The sequence below is a fragment of the Ahaetulla prasina genome, chromosome 14 (assembly GCF_028640845.1).
Source record: "Ahaetulla prasina isolate Xishuangbanna chromosome 14, ASM2864084v1, whole genome shotgun sequence".
NCBI lineage: Eukaryota > Metazoa > Chordata > Lepidosauria > Squamata > Colubridae > Ahaetulla > Ahaetulla prasina.
The window spans coordinates 20,637,625-20,658,190 of record NC_080552.1 but is presented as its reverse complement, the minus strand read 5'-3'; the positions used below and the strand labels follow the sequence as shown (position 1 = coordinate 20,658,190).

The window sequence follows — 20,566 nt, the reverse complement described above, 5'->3', positions numbered from 1 at the left end:
AGAGGAGACCATTCTGCATTTTTTAGCTCAGGGATTGAACTGTGAAGTCCCTGATGCTTTCTGAGCTGGGTGATCTTTTCGTAAACATTTCATAGCCCAAGTAGGGAACATCATCAGTGCTGGAAGAAGTGGGGTTTGCGGAGGAGGAGGAAGCGGAGGAGGAGGAGAAGAGGAGAACTGTGGGGTTCTTGGTGCTCTCTAGCTTTGGTTGTTTTCTTGTAGATGTTTCATGGCCCAGTTAGGGAACATCATCAGGGCTAAAAGCAGGGGGTGAAAGCCAGCAGGTTCTGACAGGTTCTGGAGAACCGGTAGCGGAAAGTTAGAGTAGTTCGGAGAACCAGCAAATACCACCTCTGGCTGGCCCCAGGAGTGGGGAAGGAATGGAGATTTTGCAGTATCCTTCCCCCAGGAGTGGGGAGGGAATGGAGATTTTGAAGTATCCTTCCCCTGGAGTGGGGTGGGAATGGAGATTTTGCAGTATCCTTCCCCTGCCATGCCCACCAAGCCACGCCAACCAAGCCACACTATGCCCACCAAGCCACTCCCACAGAACCGGTAGTAAAAAAAAAAATTGGATTTCACTACTGGCTAGAAGAGAGTGGGGTTTGCAGAGTTGAGGAGGAGGAAGAGGAAGAGGAGGAGGAGGAGGAGGAGAAGAGGAGGATTGTGGGGGTTCTTGGTGCTCTCTAAGCTTGGTTGTTTTCTTGTAGATGTAGAATTATGGCATCTGTCGGAACCTTGAAAGATGTTTCATGGCCCAGTTAGGGAACATCATCAAGGCTAGAAGAGAGTGGGGTTTGCAGAGTGGAAGACAAGGAAGAGGAGAAAGAGGAAGAAGAGGAGGAAGACTGTGGGGTCCTTGGTGTTCTCTGAACTTGAAAGTTCTCTTGTAGACATTTCATGACCCAACTTGGGTCATGACCTCTTCAGCATTACACTGCCAGCGAATTCCATAGATGATAGCAGAACTTTCCTCGGATAACTTAATTTTTAGAGGTACCTTCTAGGATTTGGAGGATGGTACTTGGATGAAATCCTATGGCAAATCTAGACAGCGCACTAAAAAGCAGAGACATCACCCTGCCAACAAAAGTGCGTATAGTCAAAGCTATGGTTTTCCCAGTTGCAATGCATGGCTGTGAAGGTTGGACCATAAGAAAGGCTGAGCGCCAAAGAATTGAGGCCTTTGAACTCTGGTGCTGGAGAAGACTCCTGCGATCCCCTTGGGACTGCAAGGGGGTCCAACCGGTCAGTCCTAGAGGAGATCAACCCTGACTGCTCTTTAGAAGGCCAGATCCTGAAGAGGAAACTCAAATCCTTTGGCCACCTAATGAGAAAGAAGGACTCCCTGGAGAAGAGCCTAATGCTGGGAAAGATTGAGGGCAAAAGAAGAAGGGGACGACAGAGAACGAGGTGGCTTGGAGGGGTTTGAAATGGCTAATGTTGCAGCTGCGGTCTGGCTTCTGGTCCTTGGTCGTGCTTCCTGATCAGTGTGGGTTTGGGTCTGCTTTCTGGGTGGATGTGTGGTGGTGACATCCTGTGTGGACCTCGTGAGTGTGGGTCTGGTGTCATTCCTCGTGTTAGGGACTCGTTTGTCAATAAGGGCGGGTTTCCAAATGGCTGGTAGGCGGGAGGTATCATCTCGTTTGTTCATGCTGTGTGGGCGTTTTTCTATCTCAATGGCTTCTCTGATTATTCTGTTGTTAAAGTGTTCAGTTTTGGCGGTAGTTCTGGTCTTTTTAAAGTCAATATCGTGGGAAATGGAGATTTATGGGGAAGGAGCACAAAACAGGAGCACAAAACTGGAATTAAAAAAAAATTTTCTCTAAGTCAGCATTTAGCCACCCTTCGGGATTGCCTGCGCAAACTTCACTCTCTGCTGCATTTGTTTTAGAGTCTCTTTCCCCCCCCCCATCCTCTGAAAGTTCAGCTTGCTTCAGATCTGTTGACATGCCTGTGATTACATAAGCCTCCGAGAAACGGAGGACTTGCTGCTAACTCAGCATGGAACAAAGAGAAGAGAGATCGCTCACAGGACCAAGGTTTGACTCTTATCGTCCTTGTAATTCCGCCTGGGTCCTTCTGACCCAACTAGATAACATCATCAGTGCTAGAAGGGAATGGGGCAGGGGTAAGCTGCTGGGGGTTCGGGAGAACCTCTAGCTAAGATTCTGTGCTATTCAGAGAACCCCCCAAATCCCACTCCTGGCTGGCCCTGCCCTGCCAACCCCGCCCCTCCCAGGAGTCCCCACACAGCTCGTTTTGGATGCAGTTAAGTGCAGGGCCTGCATGGAGGCTCGGGGAGGGCAAAAAATGGGCCTACCGCAGGGGTGAAATCCACCAGATTCTGACAGGTTCTGGAGAACTGATAGCGGAAATTTTGAGCAGTTTGGAAACTGGCAAATGCCACTTCTGGCTGGCCCCAGAGTGGGGTGGGAATGGAGATTTTGCAATATCTGTTATGGCTCCAGCCCCCGAACCTGGCCCCATGCCCGAAAGTGACTCTGAGAGTGAGGGGGAAGGGCCGGTCAGGCTTACCTCAGGAGCACCGATTCCTTTGGCCCAGCTCCAGGAGCCAGAACCAGGCCAGTCGGAGGACGTAATGAGGCCGACATCCCCTGATTCCTCCCTTCCTCAGGCTATGCCTACAGACGCAGGTGATAATCATACTAATCAAGCCTGGACCGACCCGCGCTTCAGAAGATTAGAGAGGCGGCGTCATCAAAAGGAAGGGTAGGGCAGGAGCCCCACCCCACAGGATATATAAGGAGCTTTGGGACTGCTCTCACTTCTACGGGAAGCAAATTAGCTGAACCGTGTCAAAGTGAGCTGAAGTCTTAATCTGTTTGAACTTTTTGGCAGGCAGCTGCGTTTTCTCGGCCAGGACTGATAGGAGCCGTGTAACCACTGGCTGTAGGCCAGCTCGTTACTCCAAAGTGAGGACGGAGACAGAACAATATCCTTCCCCCAGGAGTGGGGTGGGAGTGGAGATTTTGCAGTACCCTTCCCCTGCCACGCCCACCGAGCCACGCCCACAGAACTAGTAGTCAAAAAATTTGGATTTCTCCACTGGTCTCCAGGAAGTTCGGGAAGGCCGGAAACGGGCTTGTTTCTGCCTCCAGAAGGCCTCCGGAGTCTGGGGAGGCTGTTTCTGCCCTCCCAGAGGCTCAAAGGAAGCCAGAGCCCAGGGAGGGCAAAAACGTCCCCTCCCCCACCATGATGCAAGAGGCTGACTAGGCCACACCCACCATGGCCACACCCACCCTGCAACCAGGCAGAGAGCAAAGCTGGCTGAGGAACTCTGGGAGTTGAAGTCCACAAGTCTTAAAGGGACCAAGGCTGGAGACCCTTGTAATAGCACACATGTTGTACTCTGACAATAAAGGTTTGAGTTTGAATTTGACACTGCGGCAAACATCTATAAATTCTTCCTCTGAAAATAATCAACCATTCATCGATGCTTAACAGCTGAACCTCTACTCAAGGGGAGAAAAGGTTGACGGTGGTAGGTGGGGTAGTAGGTTGAGGGTATTAGGTGGGGGTAGTAGATATGACATCACTGTAGGATCCTTGGTGCTTTTCTAAACTTGGTGGTTTCCTTGCAGATGTTTCATGACCCAACTAGAGAACATCATCAGTGCTAGAAGGGAGTGGGGTTTGCAGAGAGGAAGAGGAGAACTATGGGGTCATTGATGTTCTCTGAGCTTGGTGGTTTTCTTGCAAACGTTTTATGACCTGACTAGATAATATTATCAGTGCTAGACAGGAGGAGGAGGACTGTGGGTTCTCTGAGCTTGGTTGTTACCAACTAGGTAACATCATCAGTGCTAAAGGGAGTGAAGTTTGCTCTCCCTGCCCTCTACTCTACTTACATGGTAAATTCCCTCCCATCTTCCCCTCCGGAATTCCTTCAAGGCATTGTGGGAAATTCAATGAGCATTTTTTTAAATTTGCATTTATATCCCAGGGCGGCTTACACTATGTCAAGCAATAGTCTTCATCCATTTGTATATTATATACAAAGTCAACTTATTGCCCCCAACAATCTGGGTCCTCATTTTACCTACCTTATAAAGAATGGAAGGCTGAGTCAACCTTGGGTCTGGTGGGGCTTGAACCTGCAGTAATTGCAGGCAGCTGCTGTTAATAACAGACTGTCTTACCAGTCTGAGCCACAGAGGCCCTTTCAATTCCCCCCCACACACACACACACACCAAGACCTCAAGGGCCTATGCTATTTTTCTCCGCATCACCTTAAATACACACCTGCCCTGGGAGGTAAAAAAGGAGTTTGAAGCTCATCGGCAAACTTTATTATTATTATTATTTTATTCAAATGTATATAAATGCGATGTATTATTCTACTCTTTCAGTTCCGTTCTCCTGTTTCGTTTTAAGCCACAGAATCTCTAAAAGATTCTATATCCTTCCATATCATTTTGGTTTGTTTTTTTACAGATCCGGCACAATGCCAAATCAAAGTTCCCTGTATCATTTAAACTCTATAACGAGCCAAAAAAAAAAAGAATATTTCTTTTTTCTTTTTTTTGACTTCCTTCTTCCAGGGGTTCTCCCCAATTTCTAATAAATCTGATGTAATTTAATGTAAGCAGAAACATCTTGTATCTGTTGCAATCAAGGCACAAGAAATTGAGCAAATAGATCTACCGGTAAGCTGTAAGACTCCTAGGACTGATTCGTGTATTTATTTTTTATTTTACTTATTTACTTTTATTTTCGTCAACCATGTATTTCATGACAGATACAAATGTAAACATAATTATAAATACAAGAAAAGGATACAAATAAAAGAAAACATTAGGACAGGGATGGGATATTTGCAATATCCTTCCCTCCCCACTCCTGGGGGAAAGATATTGCAAAATCTCCATTCCCACCCTACTCTGGGGCCCGCCAGAGGTGGCATTTGCTGGTTCTCTGAACTGCTCAAAATTTCCACTACCGGTTCTCCAGAACCTGCTGGATTTCACACTTGCCGTTGCTTCTTCTCCTGTCCTCAGGTCTTTTGGAGAATAGGTTGACCCCCTTCTTCTCTGCGACAGCCCCTCAAATATTGGAAATCTAGAAGGTTCTCGGTTCTCAGATTCCATTTATGTTTTTCACAAGGATCCCATCCGCTCCCTCACCCGACCGGTCTTTCCACAAATATTCAGGTATCAAATGGGATCGGAGGAAGAGACTTGGCTGCAGGATTTCATCAGCCAAAGGAGTTCCTGCCCAAGTTTATTTATTGCTGCAAGGCAGGATGGCAGCAATAAATTGGGATTTCAGCAGAAAAGCTCACAACTGACCAATGTCCTTCTTCCTTCCTTCCTTTCTTTTTTTTTTTTTTTCCTTTCTGAATGAAGCAAGAGAGATTATTTTCCACTTTCGATCAGTTGGGCCAGATGCATTGATAGACGTGTTTTCAAGTTCAAGGGAGTTTACAGCTGAGCAAGCCCTCAAAGATCATCCGAGTTTATTGGCAAAGATGATGAAAGGGTTTCTTCGCCTCGTAAACGAGAGCAAACTCCAACATCTGACCCCGTTTTCAGAGAAAACCTCTCTAGCCATCTCCCATTCTAGCTCCAGGTTTTCAAAAAAATAAATAAAAAATACAGATAGTCATTGAATTATAACAGTTCATTTAAGGAACAGTGCAAAGTTACAAGGGCACTAACTAAGCTATTTATATAGAATAGAATTTATTGGCCAAGTGTGATTGGACACACAAGGAATTTGTCTTGGTGCATATGCTCTCAGTGTACATAAAAGAAAAGATACGTTCATCAAGGTACAACATTTACAACACAATTGATGGTCAATATATCAATATAAATCATAAGGATTGCCAGCAACAAATTATAGTCATACAGTCATAAGTGGAAAGAGATTGGTGATGGGAACTATGAAACGATTAATAGTAGTGCAGATTCAGTAAATAGTCTGACAGTGTTGATGGAATTATTTGTTTAGCAGAGTGATGGCCTTCGGGAAAAAACTGTTCGTGTGTCTAGTTGTGTCTAGTTGTTTTCCACCCTTGTGGCCATCGCAACAGCCCCGCAGACACTTGATCAAAATTCAGGCACTTGGCAACTGACTCGTACTTATCACGATTGCAAAGCCCTGGGGTCATGGGTTTCCCCCTTTAATCCAGGGGTGAAATCCAGAAGGTTCTGACAGGTTCTGGAGAACCGGTAGCAGAAATTTTGCGTAGTTTGGAGAAACGATAACGGAAATTTTGCGTAGTTTGGAGAACTGGTAGCAGAAATTTTGAGTAGTTCGGAGAACCGGCAAATACCACCTCTGGCTGGCCCCAGAGTGGGGTGGGAATGAAGATTTTGCAGTATCCTTCCCCCAGGAGTAGAGAGGAAATGGGTATTTTGCAGTTTCATTCCCCTGGAGTGGGGTGGGAATGGGGATTTTGCAGTATCCTTCCCCAGGAGTGGGGTGGGAATGGAGAGTTTTACACGATGAGAAGATTAATAGTAGTGCAGATTTAGTAAATAGTTTGACAGTGTTGAGGGAATTATTTGTTTAGCAGAGTGATGGTGTTTGGGAAAAAACTATCCTTGTGTGTAGTTGTTCTGGTGTGTAGCGTCGTTTTGAGGGTAGGAGTTGAAACAGTTTATGTCCAGGATGTGAGGGGTCTGTAAATATTTTCACGGCCCTCTTCTTGACTCGTGCAGTATACAGGTCCTCCATGGAAGGCGGGTTGGTAGCAATTATTTTTTCTGCCGTTCTAATGATCCTCTGAAGTCCGTGTCTTTCTTGTTGGGTTGCAGAATCAAACCAGACAGTTATAGAGGTGCAGATGACAGACTCAATAAAGGAAGTTGGGATACCTGTTCATTCCTCCCTCCCTTGTACCAAAGTTTGTAAAGATGTGTAAAGTAGAATCACAAGGAGCAGAAAAGAGGTAAAACCTGGCTCTCTCTCCAGGCCTCTAAAGTAGGGGAATAAGCTCTTTAGGATCTTATTCCAACTCTTCTGCATTCCAAAGCAAAGTTTTGGCCAAACCTGCAAGGACTCTAAGAGGCGGGGGAAACACCTTTTTAGGAAATGTGCAGCTGAAAAGTCTATCGAAGGCATACAGTGCCCCCTGCCGGCCAGGCCATAGATTTGCAGGCTCAGGAAAGCACAGGATCGCACTCACCCATTCCACAGAATAGAATAGAATAGAATAGAATAGAATAGAATAGAATAGAATAGAATAGAATAGAATAGAATAGAATAGAATAGAATAGAATAGAATTTTTATTGGACAAGTGTGATTGGACACACAAGGAATTTGTCTTGGTGCATATGCTCTCAGTGTACATAAAAGAAAAGATACCTTCATCAGGGTACAACATTTACAACACAATTGATGGTCAATATATCAATATAAATCATAAGGATTGCCAGCAACAAAGTTATAGTCATACAGTCATAAATGGAAAGAGATGGGTGATGGGAACGATGAGAAGATTAATAGTAGTGCAGATTCAGTAAATAGTTTGACAGTGTTGAGGGAATTATTTGTTTAGCAGAGTGATGGCCTTCGGGAAAAAACTGTTCTTGTGTCTAGTGTGCAGTGCTCTATAGCGTCGTTTTAGTAAACAACTAAGCAACCTCTGGTGGCCTCTGGTGGCTCAGCAGACTAAGTCTGTCTGTTATTAACACAGCTGCTTGCGATTACTGCAAGTTCAAGTCCCACCAGGCCCAAGGTTGACTCAGCCTTCCATCCTTTATAAGGTAGGTAAAATGAGGACCCAGATTGTTGAGGGGGGGGCAATAAGTTGACTTTGTATATAATATACAAATGGATGAAGACTATTGCTAAACACAGTGTAAGTTGCCCTGAGTCTTCGGAGAAGGGCGGGATATAAATTCAAATTAAAAAAAAAAAACCTGGCACCAGTGGAAGACCTGTTGCCACAGACACCCTGAAAATACCGTTTATCTGCCCCAAAACAGCCGTTTCTTTTTCCAAAGCCGTTTGTGTAAGATTTTACATAAAGCACAAAAAATAGAGAGTTCCAAATCACATAGAACAGGGGTCTCCAACCTTGGTCCCTTTAAGACTTGTGGACTTCAACTCCCAGAGCCCCTCAGCCAGCTTTGCTTTGCTGAGGGACTCTGGGAGTTGAAGTCCACAAATCTTAAAGGGACCAAGGTTGGAGACCCCTGACATAGAATATAGAATCGGGTTGGAAGGGACCTTGGAGGTCTTCTAGTCCAACCAGTGCTGGGTTTCAAAACATTTTATTACTGGTTCTATGGGTGTGGCTTGGTGGGCTCCAGGGAAAGGACACTGCAAAATCCCCACTATGGCACACGTGTCGGAAGCGGCACGTGAAACCATCCGCAAAGAATGTGCAGCCTCACTGGCTCCTATTCCGCTTTCCTGTGATCCCACATGCGCCGGTCAGTGGCCGTTATGCACACAGGAGTGGCAAAACCCGGAAAAGCGACATTCCATCGCGCATGCGCAGGCTGGCACCTGAACTTCCAGGTTGATGTCGCGCACATGCGCGATGGCCAGCTGTTTGTTGGGCAGGCGTCCATGCTGGTATCCGGGTGTTTGGGTGCCGGCTCGCGCATGTGCGACAGACCACCGCTCTTCCGGGTATCGGAGTTCCTGCGCATGCGAAGGCCAGCAGGGCCGCACATACCTCACGGGATGGTTTCACATGCCACTTCCGGCATGCAGGCCAGCACACGGTGACGTCAAAGGTTAGCCATCACTCCCCTACAGGTTCGCAAATGTGAGCGTGCGCCACGTACACGTTTGTGCACGTCCTTTGCTCGCAGTAACCTTCCCGTGGAGTGGGGTGGGAATGGGGATTTTGCAGTATCCTTCCCCTGGAATGGGGTGGGAATGGGGATTTTGCAGTATCCTTCCCCTGGAGTGGGGTGGGAATGGGGATTTTGCAGTATCCTTCCCCTAGAGTGGGGAGGGAATGGGGATTTTGCAGTATCCTTCCCCTGGAGTGGGGTGGGAATGGGCATTTTGCAGTATCCTTCCCCTGGAGTGGGGTTGGAATGGGCATTTTGCAGTATCCTTCCCCTGGAGTGGGGAGGGAATGGGGATTTTGCAGTATCCTTCCCCTGGAGTGGGGAGGGAATGGGCATTTTGCAGTATCCTTCCCCTGGAGTGGGGTGGGAATGGGGATTTTGCAGTATCCTTCCCCTGGAGTGGGGAGGGAATGGAGATTTTACAGTATCTTTCCCCTGCCACGCCCACCAAGCCACACCCACAGAACCCGGTAGTAAAAAAAAATTGAAACCCACCACTGGGTGGGTGCTAACTTCCTACTGCCACCTTCTGACAAGCCCAGTCAATGGGGAAGCCAGCTTCACTTAAGAACCACGGCCTCAAAGACATGTCTAAATAGGATGGCGTGGACCTGGGGCGGGGCAGTGGAGGGGCGGTGGGGAATCATGATATCCTCTACCGGTTCGAGTGAACCGGTCTGAACCAGCTGAATCCCAGCTTAGCTCTGGACCCAAATATCATTTCCAGTTTTATTCACACCCCAAATGAAACGCATTAAACTGGGCTCCTTTCTTCCTCCTCTTGAATTTGATGAGGGGGGGGGAGACATGTCTTTTCTTTCTCCTCTAAACCAGATGTTACTTTCATGCCCCAATAACTCTGAAACAGCTGAATGGGTTTTCTTCAAAAAAAAATTGTTTTTGTTTGCCCATTAACATAATGCAACTTTTCTTCTATTTTTTTTCTTTGCACAAGCACACACACACCCAAAAAAAAATACACCTTTGGGCTGAAACCCCGATTTGAATAAGGGTCAGACGAAGGAGAGCGGAGGGAACGTTGCAAAAAAAGTTATTAGCACCCCGTGGAAGGTTTTAAAAAAAAAATATCAAATTAACACCCGGTAGAAGGTGAGAAGTGAAAAGAGGAATGGGATCTCAATGGAACACCTGTTCTCAAAGGTCCCTTTCGGATTTCCAGGTGTTTTGAAAATTGGCTGCAAGCGGTCGGCCCCAAATTTTCAGCACCACTAACTGGGCAAACCAAAACTTACAAAATGGGAAGTTCACCATCCGGATGGCCTCCTGCTGCTAAAGCAGTGGTTCTCAACCTTTATAGTGCTGCGACCCCTTTAATACAATTCCCCATGATGTGGTGACCCCTTTAATACAATTCCCCACGATGTGGCGACCCCAACCATAAAATTATTTTTGTTTTGAATTTATCGTGCCTGAAGCCGTATTGGCTAGCGATCTGAACTGCTTGCGATTGCCTTGAGGACGGAGGCATTAAAGCGAAGACTCCTCCCCTATTAAGTTGATCGCGCCTGAATCCAGATTAGGCTAGTGATTGGGAGTGATTGCAGCTGGCTTGAGAGGGAGACATCAGAGCAAAGATTTCTCTCTTTTTTAATTCATTGTGCCTGAAGCCGAATTTGGCTAGCGATTTGAAGAGCCTGCAGCTGGCTTGTGGAGTCAACCATTGGAGCGCGATTCTTCGACTCGCAAGTATACTTCCCATATTTCCGATGGTCTTAGGCGACCCCTGGCAAATCGTCATTCGACCCCCAACGGGGTCCCAACCCACAGGTTGAGAACCGCTGTGCTAAAGGCAAGAGGGATGGAGGTTGTTGAGATTAGAACACAGAATAACAGAGTTGGAAAGGATCTTCTAGTCCGGTGGTCACCAACCAGTGGTCCGTGGACCACTGGTGGTCCATGAGAAAATTTTGGTGGTCCACAGAAAAATTATTTCCTTTTTTTATATTGCACTAAATACTATTTTTCTTTTTTAAAAAATTCATATTAGAGGTGTACGGGATTTAAAATTATGAATTTAGTGGTCCCTGAGGTCCGAAAGGTTGGTGACCCCTGTTCTAGTTCAAGCCACTCCTTTTGCTCAAGCAGGAGCCCTTATACCAGTGTCAGTGAACCGATCGCACACGTGCCGGAAGCGGCATGTGAAACCATCCCGCGAAGGATGCGTGGCCTCGCTGGCTCGTCTTCCGCGTTCCTGTGATCACACACGCACCACTCAGCTGGCCATTGCGCGTGCAGGGGCAGTGGAACCCGGAAGGGCGGTGTTCCACCACACATGCGCAGGCCGGCACCCAACCTTCCAGGTTGATGTTGTGCATAAGCGCGAAGGCCAGCTGTTTGTTTGGGCACGCTTCCAGGCCGTTATCCAGGTGTTTGGGTGCCGGCTCGCACATGTGCAATGGACTGCCGCTGTTCCGGGTATCGCCACTCCCGCACGCACGAAGGCCAGCGGGGCCGCACATAGCTCGCAGGATGGTTTCGCGTGCCACTTCCAGCACATAGGCTGGCACACGAGAACGTCAAAGGTTCGCCATTTGTCTGGAAAGGTTATACCATTCCAGACAAATGCCTGTCCAATCTCTTCTTGAAAACCTCCAGTGTTGGAACATCCACAACCTCTCAAGGCAAGCCGTTCCACTGATTAATCAATAGAATAGCGGAGTTGGAAGGGACCTTGGAGGTCTTCTAGTCCAACCCCTGGCTCAAGCAGCAGACCTTGTACCACTTGAGACAAGTGACTGTCTCTTCTCTAAATCCTCCAGTGATGGAGCATCCACAACTTCTGGAGGCAAGTTTTTCCACTGGTTAATTGTTCTCACTGTCAGGAAATTTCTCCTTAATTCCAGGTTGCTTCTCTCTTTGATCAGCTTCCACCTATTACTTCTTGTCCTAGCCTCAGATGCTTTAGAGAAAAGAACAGAATAGGAGCTGGAAGGGACCTTGGAGGCCTTCTAGTCCAACCCCTGGCTCAAGCAGGAGACCTTATACTACCTCAATCAAATGGTTGCCCAATCTCTTCTTAAAAACTTCTGGTGATGGAGCATTCAGTCGGTCCGGTCCGGTTTGCCCGAACCGGTAGCAGAAATTGCAGGTGGCCCCACCCACCCACCCTACTTCTATGCCATCTTATTTATTTATTTACAGATCCCTCACATCCAGGATGTTTCAACTCCTACCCTCAAAACAACGCTATAGAGCACTGCACACCAGAACAACAAGACACAAGAAGAGTTTTTTCCCGAAGGCCATCACTCTGCTAAACAAATAATTCCCTCAACACTGTCAAACTATTTACTAAATCTGCACTATTATTAATCTTCTCATCGTTCCCATCACCAATCTCTTTCCACTTATGACTGTTTGACTGTAACTCTGTTGCTGGCAATCCTTATGATTTATATTGATATATTGACCATCATTTGTGTTGTAAATGTTGTACCTTGATGAAAGCATCTTTTCTTTTATGTACACTGAGAGCATATGCACCAAGACAAATTCCTTGTGTGTCCAATCACACTCGGCCAATAACAAATTCTATTCTATTCTATTATTTAGGCATGTTTTTGAGGCCGGGCGCATGGGCAGAAGGTGAGGTTGCCAGCAAAGTCTGTTCACAGAAGGTTGGGCGCACCCACAACTTCTGGAGACAAGCCGTTCCATTGATTCATTGTCTGCGCTGTCAGGAAATTTCTCCTTGGTTCTAGGTTGGATCTAGTTTGTGAGAAGGCACCCAGTGAATGTATCCCTTTGTTCTCCTTGGTAGCACCATTGGAACAAAAACAAAATAATGATGACGGTGTTACGGCCGTTGCCCTTCCCATGTCCCCAGGAATTCGCTGCAGCGCCAGACACCCCCTAAACCTCCCGTTTCCCCCTCCCCTCCCCGCTACTCCTCCATTTCCCAATGCAGGAAAACAACCACAGTAAAAAGTGCATCCAATTTGCAAAGCCTTCCATGCTTCGGAAAATAAATGCCCGAAGTAGATTTGATTGAAAGGACCCAGCCGGTGCTGTTCGGCCCTGAGGGTCTGATGTTTGCCCTGCACATTTTGAAATAAAATACATTCTGATCTTCCTTCGCTCAAAAAGCAGCAAGATCCAGCCGAAGGACCACAGGAAGGAATTAATAATTCAAAGTGGCGGTTGGTTTGCAGGGCATCGTAATGGCTTTCCCCCATCAGCGTCATTCTTATCCAAAGCCGGGGTCAAAAATATAGCGCTGAGGAGTGGAAGCGATGGGTTTTTTTTCCTGCGGTAAAGGAGATGCCACGAGGGCACTGCAGCCAAAGTTTTGACTGCTGGTTTCAAAATCAATATGTATGTTGCTGTCTTCGCTTCTGCACCTGGCTGTGTTTTGTTGATTTTTTTAATTATTTATTTGGTGGTTTTCTTTTTCTTTTTTTTCCCCCACTGCAAATGTGTCATCTAAGGTGCTTTAAAGACTTGTAGACTTCAGCTCCCAGAATTCCTCAGCCAGCGTGTCTTACAACGTGGCCAACTTTGGAGATCCCTGATCATGATTAGGGGACTGGAGGATAAAACATACGAAGAACGGCTGCAGGAATTGGGTATGTCTATTAGTCTAAAGGACGTGGTGGCTCAGTGGCTTAGCTCAGTGGCTAAGACGCTGAGTTTGTCGATCGAAAGGTCGGCAGTTCAGCGGTTCGAATCCCTAGTGTCGCGTCCTGGGGTGAGTTCCCATGACTTGTCCCAGCTTCTGCCAACCTAGCAGTTCGAAAGCAGGTAAAAAATGCAAGTAGAATAATAGGGACCACCTTTGGTGGGAAGGTAACAGCATTCCATGCAGTGATGGGATTCAGCCAGTTCACACCACTTCGGGAGAACCGGTTGTTAACTTTCTGAGCAGTTTGGCAAACAGGTTGTTGGAAGAAATCATTAGGGCAGAGAACCGGTTGTTAAATTACTTGTATCTCACCACTGATTCCATGCACCTTTGGCATTGAGTCATGTCAGCCACATGATCACGGAGACGTCTTCGGACAGCACTGGCTCTTCGGCTTTGAAACGGAGATGAGCACCGCCCCCTAGAGTCGGGAACGACTAGCACATATGTGCGAGGGGAACCTTTACCTTTATAGTCTAATGAAAAGAAGGACCAGGGGAGACATGATAGCAGTTTTCCGATATTAGAAGGGCTCCTACAAAGACGAGGAGGGCAATCTATTTTCCAAAGCACCAAAAGACAAGACAAGAAAAACGGTTGGAAACTAATCAAGGAGAGAACCAACCTAAAACTAAAGAGAAATTTCCTAACAGTGAGAGCAATTAATCAATGGAACAGAAGTTGTCTTCAGAGGTTGTGGGTTCTCCCTCACTGGAGGCTTTCAAGAAGAGTCTGGACAGCCATTTGTCAGAAATGGTGGAGGGTCTGCTTGGACTAGATGACCTCCAAGGTTCCTTCCAACTCTATTATTCTATGTTCTATGAGTTGTTAAAATGGCAAATGCCAGAAGGGAAGAAGTTGGGGGCCAAATGTTGGCAGTCAAACACTCCCTCAAATCAATCAACCAACCAACCAACCAATCAATCAATCCAGATCAGAGGCATATTTGAAGGCTTCCCAAATTATACTGAAGCATCGAAAGCAATCAAACTATAAGGGACTGTTCCAGTGGTGGGTTTCAAATTTTTTTACTATCGGTTCTGTGGTGTGGCTTGGTGGGCGTGGCAGGGGAAGGATACTGTAAAATCTCCATTCCCACCCCACTCCAGGGAAAGGATACTGCAAAATCCCCATTCCCTCCCAATCAGCTGGGACTTGGGAGGCAGAGAATAGATGGGGGGTGGGGCTAGTCAGAATTTTTACTACCGGTTCTCCGAACTACTCAAAATTTCCGCTACCGGTTCGCCAGAACTGGTCAGAACCTGCTGAAACCCACCGACTGTTCCTCCGCCCCGTTGTTTTTTCTGCTTTGTTTTAAGGTGGTTTTTTTTTCCCCCATCTAGGTGAAACATTTAAGCTCTTAAAGACTCTCTTAAGCCGACTTCTGTACATCATTTCCTTGTGTGTCTCACCACAATATGGCAAGCAACTGTGTATCTCGGCCCTTTGAAGGAAGCTAGGTCAGGAAACAGACTCCGCAAACTACTGTAGTTCTACTTTGTAGTTGCAAAGTGTTAGTGCAAAGTGTTAACAATAAAATCTTGACAGCTTGGCTGAGATTGTCTCTATCTTAGCAGAATAACAGAGTTGGATGGAACCCTGGAGGTCTTCTAGTCCAGCCCCCTTCTCAAGTAGGAAACCTTATAACATTTCAGACAAAAGGCTGTCCAATCTTTTTAAAACTTCCAGTGTTGGAGCATTCACAACTTCTGCAGGCAAGTCGTTCCACTGATTGATTGTTCTGACTTTCAGGAAATGTCTCCTTAGTTCTTGGTTGGTTCTGACCTTGATTAGTTTCCATACCAAAGAGAATCAGAGAATCAAGATGGGGAGATCGTGATTGTCTTTCTCACACTCGCTCCAACTGGAGACTCTTGCTTCAAAGCCATCTTCATACTTCTTTTACTCTGCAAAAATGAGATTTGGGGGCTACGGGAAGCCTTGGGACTGCAGCAGTGGTGGGTTTCAAATTTTTTTACTACGGGTTCTGTGGGTGTGGCTTGGTGGGCATGGCAGGGGAAGGATACTGTAAAATCTCCATTCCCACCCCACTCTAGGGGAAGGATACTGTAAAATCTCCATTCCCTCCCCAATCCAGGGGAAGGTTACCGCAAAATCCCCATTGCCTCCCGATCAGCTTGGACTTGGGAGGCAGAGAATAGGTGGGGACGGGGCCAATCAGAGGTGGTATTTACCAGTTTTCCGAACTACTCAAAATTTCCGCTACCGCTTCTCCAGAACTGGTCAGAACCTGCTGAAACCCACCTCTGCTGCAATCCCAAGTCACTGCAGACTGCTTGGTGCAGGATTCTGACAACACTGGGAAGCCAAATCCTAGCACACCTCCTCCCTCGTTCAGACCATGCTGTTTCATCCAAGACAGATGTATAGAGAAGGAGCTGATAGGAGGAGCACAGACAAGTTATAGGCTCCGCTTATTTTGCTGCAATTCAGGTAGCAAAGCGATCAAGATACGATGCAAAAGGAAGTTTTTGTTTTTCAGACGGCTTGCCTCAGAATTCAATGTCGATTAAGGATGAGGGATTGCTCCAAAGGGTCTCCCAAAGAAATCTGAAGCCCAAAACAAAATGCAAACATTTTTTTGACATTTACAACTCAGTGTTCGTTAAGGGGCTTCTGCGTTGTTATTATTTTCTGGGAACGAAATACTATTCGGATTCCATCTGACTGGATGGGAACGCAGGTCACATCTCCCAAACTCTTGGCTATTAGGGCTACCATGTCTGGAGTGGCCACCAGATGGCAGAAGAGACTTACGGAAAAATGGCTTTGTGCTGCCATCCTGTGTGCAGACCAAGCGGTGCAGGTCAATTTCCCACCCTCACCAATTCTAAGAGGCATGACTGCCAACTCACAGAATTCCCCGGCCAGTGGGGGATTCTGGGAGTTGAAGCCCACCCCTCTTAAAGTTGCTGAAGTTGAGAAACACTACAGTAGTCCTAACACGACCCTGAATGGCTCCATCCTTGAAAAATGGCCACAATCCTCTCAACTCAGCTTCCTTGCCTTCCACTGACCTTTATGTCTCATTTCTGCACTAGCTGAGGAACAGATTCCTTCCCAGGTTGCATTTTAAACATATTGGAAATGGGATACCATAGCAATGCTTGAAACTTCTTCAGTCCAAAAAAAGATGAGTCAATTCCGTTTTAAACACAAAAACATACTTCTCGTCATCTGAAGAGAGTCTGTTTTTTAAAAAGTAATTTAGTAAATAAATCTGTTAGCAACAGATGATATTTGCAGCTGGCACAGGGCTGGTAATATGTTTCCTTGTCATTATGGTGCTAATAACTATTTCACAGCTGTTGTAAAAAAAAATACTTCGACTTTTTCGAGCTAGAAGAAATCACAAGATTTGTTCATGAAGATTACCTGCCTTTTTAACACATTTTAATGCAGTTTATTTCGCCTAGTTAGAGTGGAACAGAAGGAAAATCTATTTCTTTGCCTTTTTTCTATTGTTTTGGCTCTTATTGTAAAAATGTTCAGCATCCTTTACAATACTCATTTATAACCATTTATAATATTGTTATAGCAATATTTTATTATAACAATTTCCTACCCCGATATGTTTGCATAAAGCGGGCCAAAAAAAGTAACTGCAGAAAGAAAATTGGCACCAAAAAATAGATTATGCAGCTTTCCAAATTCTAAACACGTTTTTTATATATATAAAAAAAGGTGCTAATATATTCTTGATGAGTGTAAGATTATAAAAATCCAAGCTGTAAAAGTCAAGGAAGTGTTATTTTCAGATTCCAGACTTAGTTCATTCACACAAACAGAAAACTGGATTTTTCTCCAGAGACGTTGTTTTTTCTATTTTTTCTCCATGTAAAAATACATCCATCCTCATGTGTACATTTTTACAAAAATGTTTTTATGGAAACAAAACACATCTAAAGTTTGTAAACTCCGTGTGTGTGTGTGTTTTCACTCTAGGTCCGGCCAAAATGTTTTTTAAAGTTTATCTAATGTTTGGCAAATATCTTGGAATAATGTGGCTTGGGACAGAAATGATAATCACCATCATTCAAATGTCTTCAATCTGGGATGAAAAAGTAAACTCAGTTCTTCAAGAATTTGACAAGTTTAGAAAGACGATCAAACAATGTTGGAACACTCTTTAAAGCAGCGTTTTTCAACCTTGGTAACTTGAAAAAGGGGGTGTCCCAAAGATGTCTTTTCCAAAACGCAAGTGAACTTTCTTGGCTTTCTCTTTGAAAAAAAGGTTCACTTCTCACCCAAGAATCTTCTTCAATTCTGAACAGAAGAAGCTCCTTGACTGAGAAGCGAAATGTTTTCAAACAGCAAAGAAAAAAACAGGATACAGAGTTGCCTTTTGAAAAAAAAAACCTTATGATTGTTGTTAGTTGCAAAGTCGTGTCCGACCCATTGCAACCCCATGGACAACATTCCTCCAGGCCTTCCTGTCCTCTACCATCCTCTGGAGTCCATTTAAGCTCATGCCGACTGCTTCAGTGACTCCATCCAGCCACCTTGTTCTCTGTCGTCCCCTTCTTCTTTTGCCCTCAATCTTTCCCAGCATTAGGCTCTTCTCCTTATGATTGAGACTCTCCATAAACATTGAGGATGGGTGAACTTCAACTCCCAGAATTCTCCAGCCAGCCATCGGATTGACTAATATTGGTGTGATACACGCCCAGGCACCCTTGCGCTCCCTAACTCACACAATTCGGTTTTTTTCGCCATCTACATGTATACATATACATATATATCCAATATATGTGGGTATATGCATAATTTTGTATTTATTCATTTATTTATGTTGTCATGTTTATGTAGTGTATCTCGGAGGTGGTGAGAGCCGCATGCAACGAAATTTCATTTTAATGTTACGCCGATTAGCATACATTTAAAGTGACAATAAAGTTATTCGATATTCTAAAGCTGTCATTTCCCAGCTGGGAAACTGCGGTATTCTTTTGTTAAATTGCCCCCTAAACTTTTTAACTTTTCTTTTTTTTTTAAAAAAAGTTTTATTTTATTTTATAGACAAACAAACATATAATACATAATCAATCATTCAGTGTATCATCCGAGTACATCTTTTGTGTCTTTTTACTCCTCCAATATTTATCATTTCTTAATATTTTCATTTCATTTATTGCAACATTCCTCCCACATTTCTTACTTTACTATTACTATATTTATCTATCTTCTTTCTCCTTTCTTCTTCACTTATTTCACTCATTGCCCTAGATATCTCTCCTCTAACCAATGGTAAAATTGTCCCCATATCTTAAAGTGTTCCGATTCCTCTCTTTCTTTAATTGTCAAAGTCAATCTATTCATTTCTGCCCAATCCAATATTTTCCTAATTACTTCTCCCTCTGTAGGGATTTTCTGTTTTCCATCTTTGGGCAAATGCTATCCTCGCTGCCGTTATGACATGTATAATCAAATATATATTTTCTTTACTAAATTTCTTTGGTAGGAAACCCAATAGGAAGAGTTCAGGTTTTAAATCCATATGTTGTTGTATCATTTTTTTCTAACCATGTTTTAATTTTAATCCAATAATTTCTCACTTCTGGACACGTCCACCACCTACGATACTACTTAACTTTTTTTCTTTTGCAGCGTGAAACCACGTTGAAAACAAGGAGTTTCTGGAGAAGTTACATCTAGTGATAGTGTTGTACCTTGATGAAGGTATCTTTTCTTTTATGTACACTGAGAGGGTATTGTAATGTATTTGAATTTTAGGAGGGAAATTTGGGCAGGAAAATGCACGTTGCTGATTGGCTGATGCCTGAGCCAAAATACTATTTAAAGAGGGGTTTTTGCCTGTTGGCTTTTGCTGGGATCACAATAAACCAAAGAGCTGTTGTCACTTGTATCGTCTCCTGCCTCTTCATTGCCCGAACGTAACAGGTATGCACCAAGACAAATTCCTTGTGTGTCCAATTACAATTGGCCAATAAAAAATTCTATTCTATTCTATTCTATTCTATTCTATTCTATTAATGTGAAGACACAAAAGGGAGAGGTGTGCCACGGGAGTGTGGGAAAGAACCCTCATCCCTTCCCCCCACTTTAAATCAGTGCTTTTCAAAAGTTGGCCACTTTTCAGATGTTTGGACTTCAACTCCCAGAATTCTTACAACCGCCAAGTTTACTCTACATTTAAAAGGGGGCGTGTAGAGAAGGGGGAGGGGGCGCCACCAGGGCCAACCGCAAGGTCTCTCCGGCGCCACGTGGCTTGCACGACTATCTCTCACGCCCACTGTGCATGCCCGGAGGAGCCCCCCACCACCACCCGTTCCCGATTGTCAAGGGCCAAGTGACACTTTGCGCTCCCGTCCGCCTTTGCAATTGCGCGCTGCTTCCTTGCGCGCTGCCCTGATGCAAAACTCAAAGCCGGTCCGGGTTGCGCTTTGCCTGGCCCGGCCAAGGACGGATTGAAAACAAGGCAATTTGCCAAATAGCAAAGCGGGCTCGACTTGGCTTAGCACGCTAAAGGGGGTTGCATTCCCACGACCTGTCTCCGGGACTGCGGAGCAGATGCTATAAAAGTCCGCCTGGACCAGACTTTCGGCAAAGCCAAGGCGGCGTGCGCTCGAGTCAAAAGAGCGTCGTGTGAAAGGCGGCCCAAGCGGCTACTTCGAAAGGCCAGGCTTCCCTCTCCTTGCCAGAGGGTTGCATAACGGCCTTTCCTTCCCCTCCCAAGCGGGCTGCCACGACCGGGCCCAACCCGGACTGACGTCGCCTCGCCTCCACCCATCGCTACATCCGTGCCAACCTCCCTTTGCGCCAGCCAGTTCAGTTTCTGTTCCCTCCGATCTGCTTTCTGTCTCTCTCCCCCACACCCACCCGAGATCAAAGGCGGGCCAGAAGCCCCCGCGGGGGGAGCAAAAATCTCCCCCCGCGCCACACACACTCTCCCCAGGCTAGGCGGACCTCAACCCCCATGGTCCCCAGCCCAGCAAACTCCAGCAACGCTTCCCCCAACCCTTGAAAGCCGAGCCCCCCCCCCCGAGAGAGCCCCTCCCGTGCCCTCCGTGGAAAGGGACAACGCCCCCTCCTCGCCCCTGCTGAGCCGCGGGACGCGAGTGGCCGCTTCCCTGGGGTGCGGTGGGGGAGGCAGCCAGCTA

General features: G+C 45.8%; 1 long non-coding RNA gene across 1 annotated transcript; it reads left to right on the top strand.

Annotated features, from left to right (window-relative positions):
- The first annotated feature begins 1,957 nt into the window (after nt 1-1,957).
- On the top strand, nt 1,958-20,382 carry LOC131185195 (uncharacterized). The gene is made up of 3 exons (XR_009152105.1): nt 1,958-2,042; nt 13,231-13,368; nt 19,053-20,382. It is a non-coding gene; the product is annotated as an uncharacterized LOC131185195 (long non-coding RNA).
- The last annotated feature ends 184 nt before the right edge of the window (nt 20,383-20,566 follow it).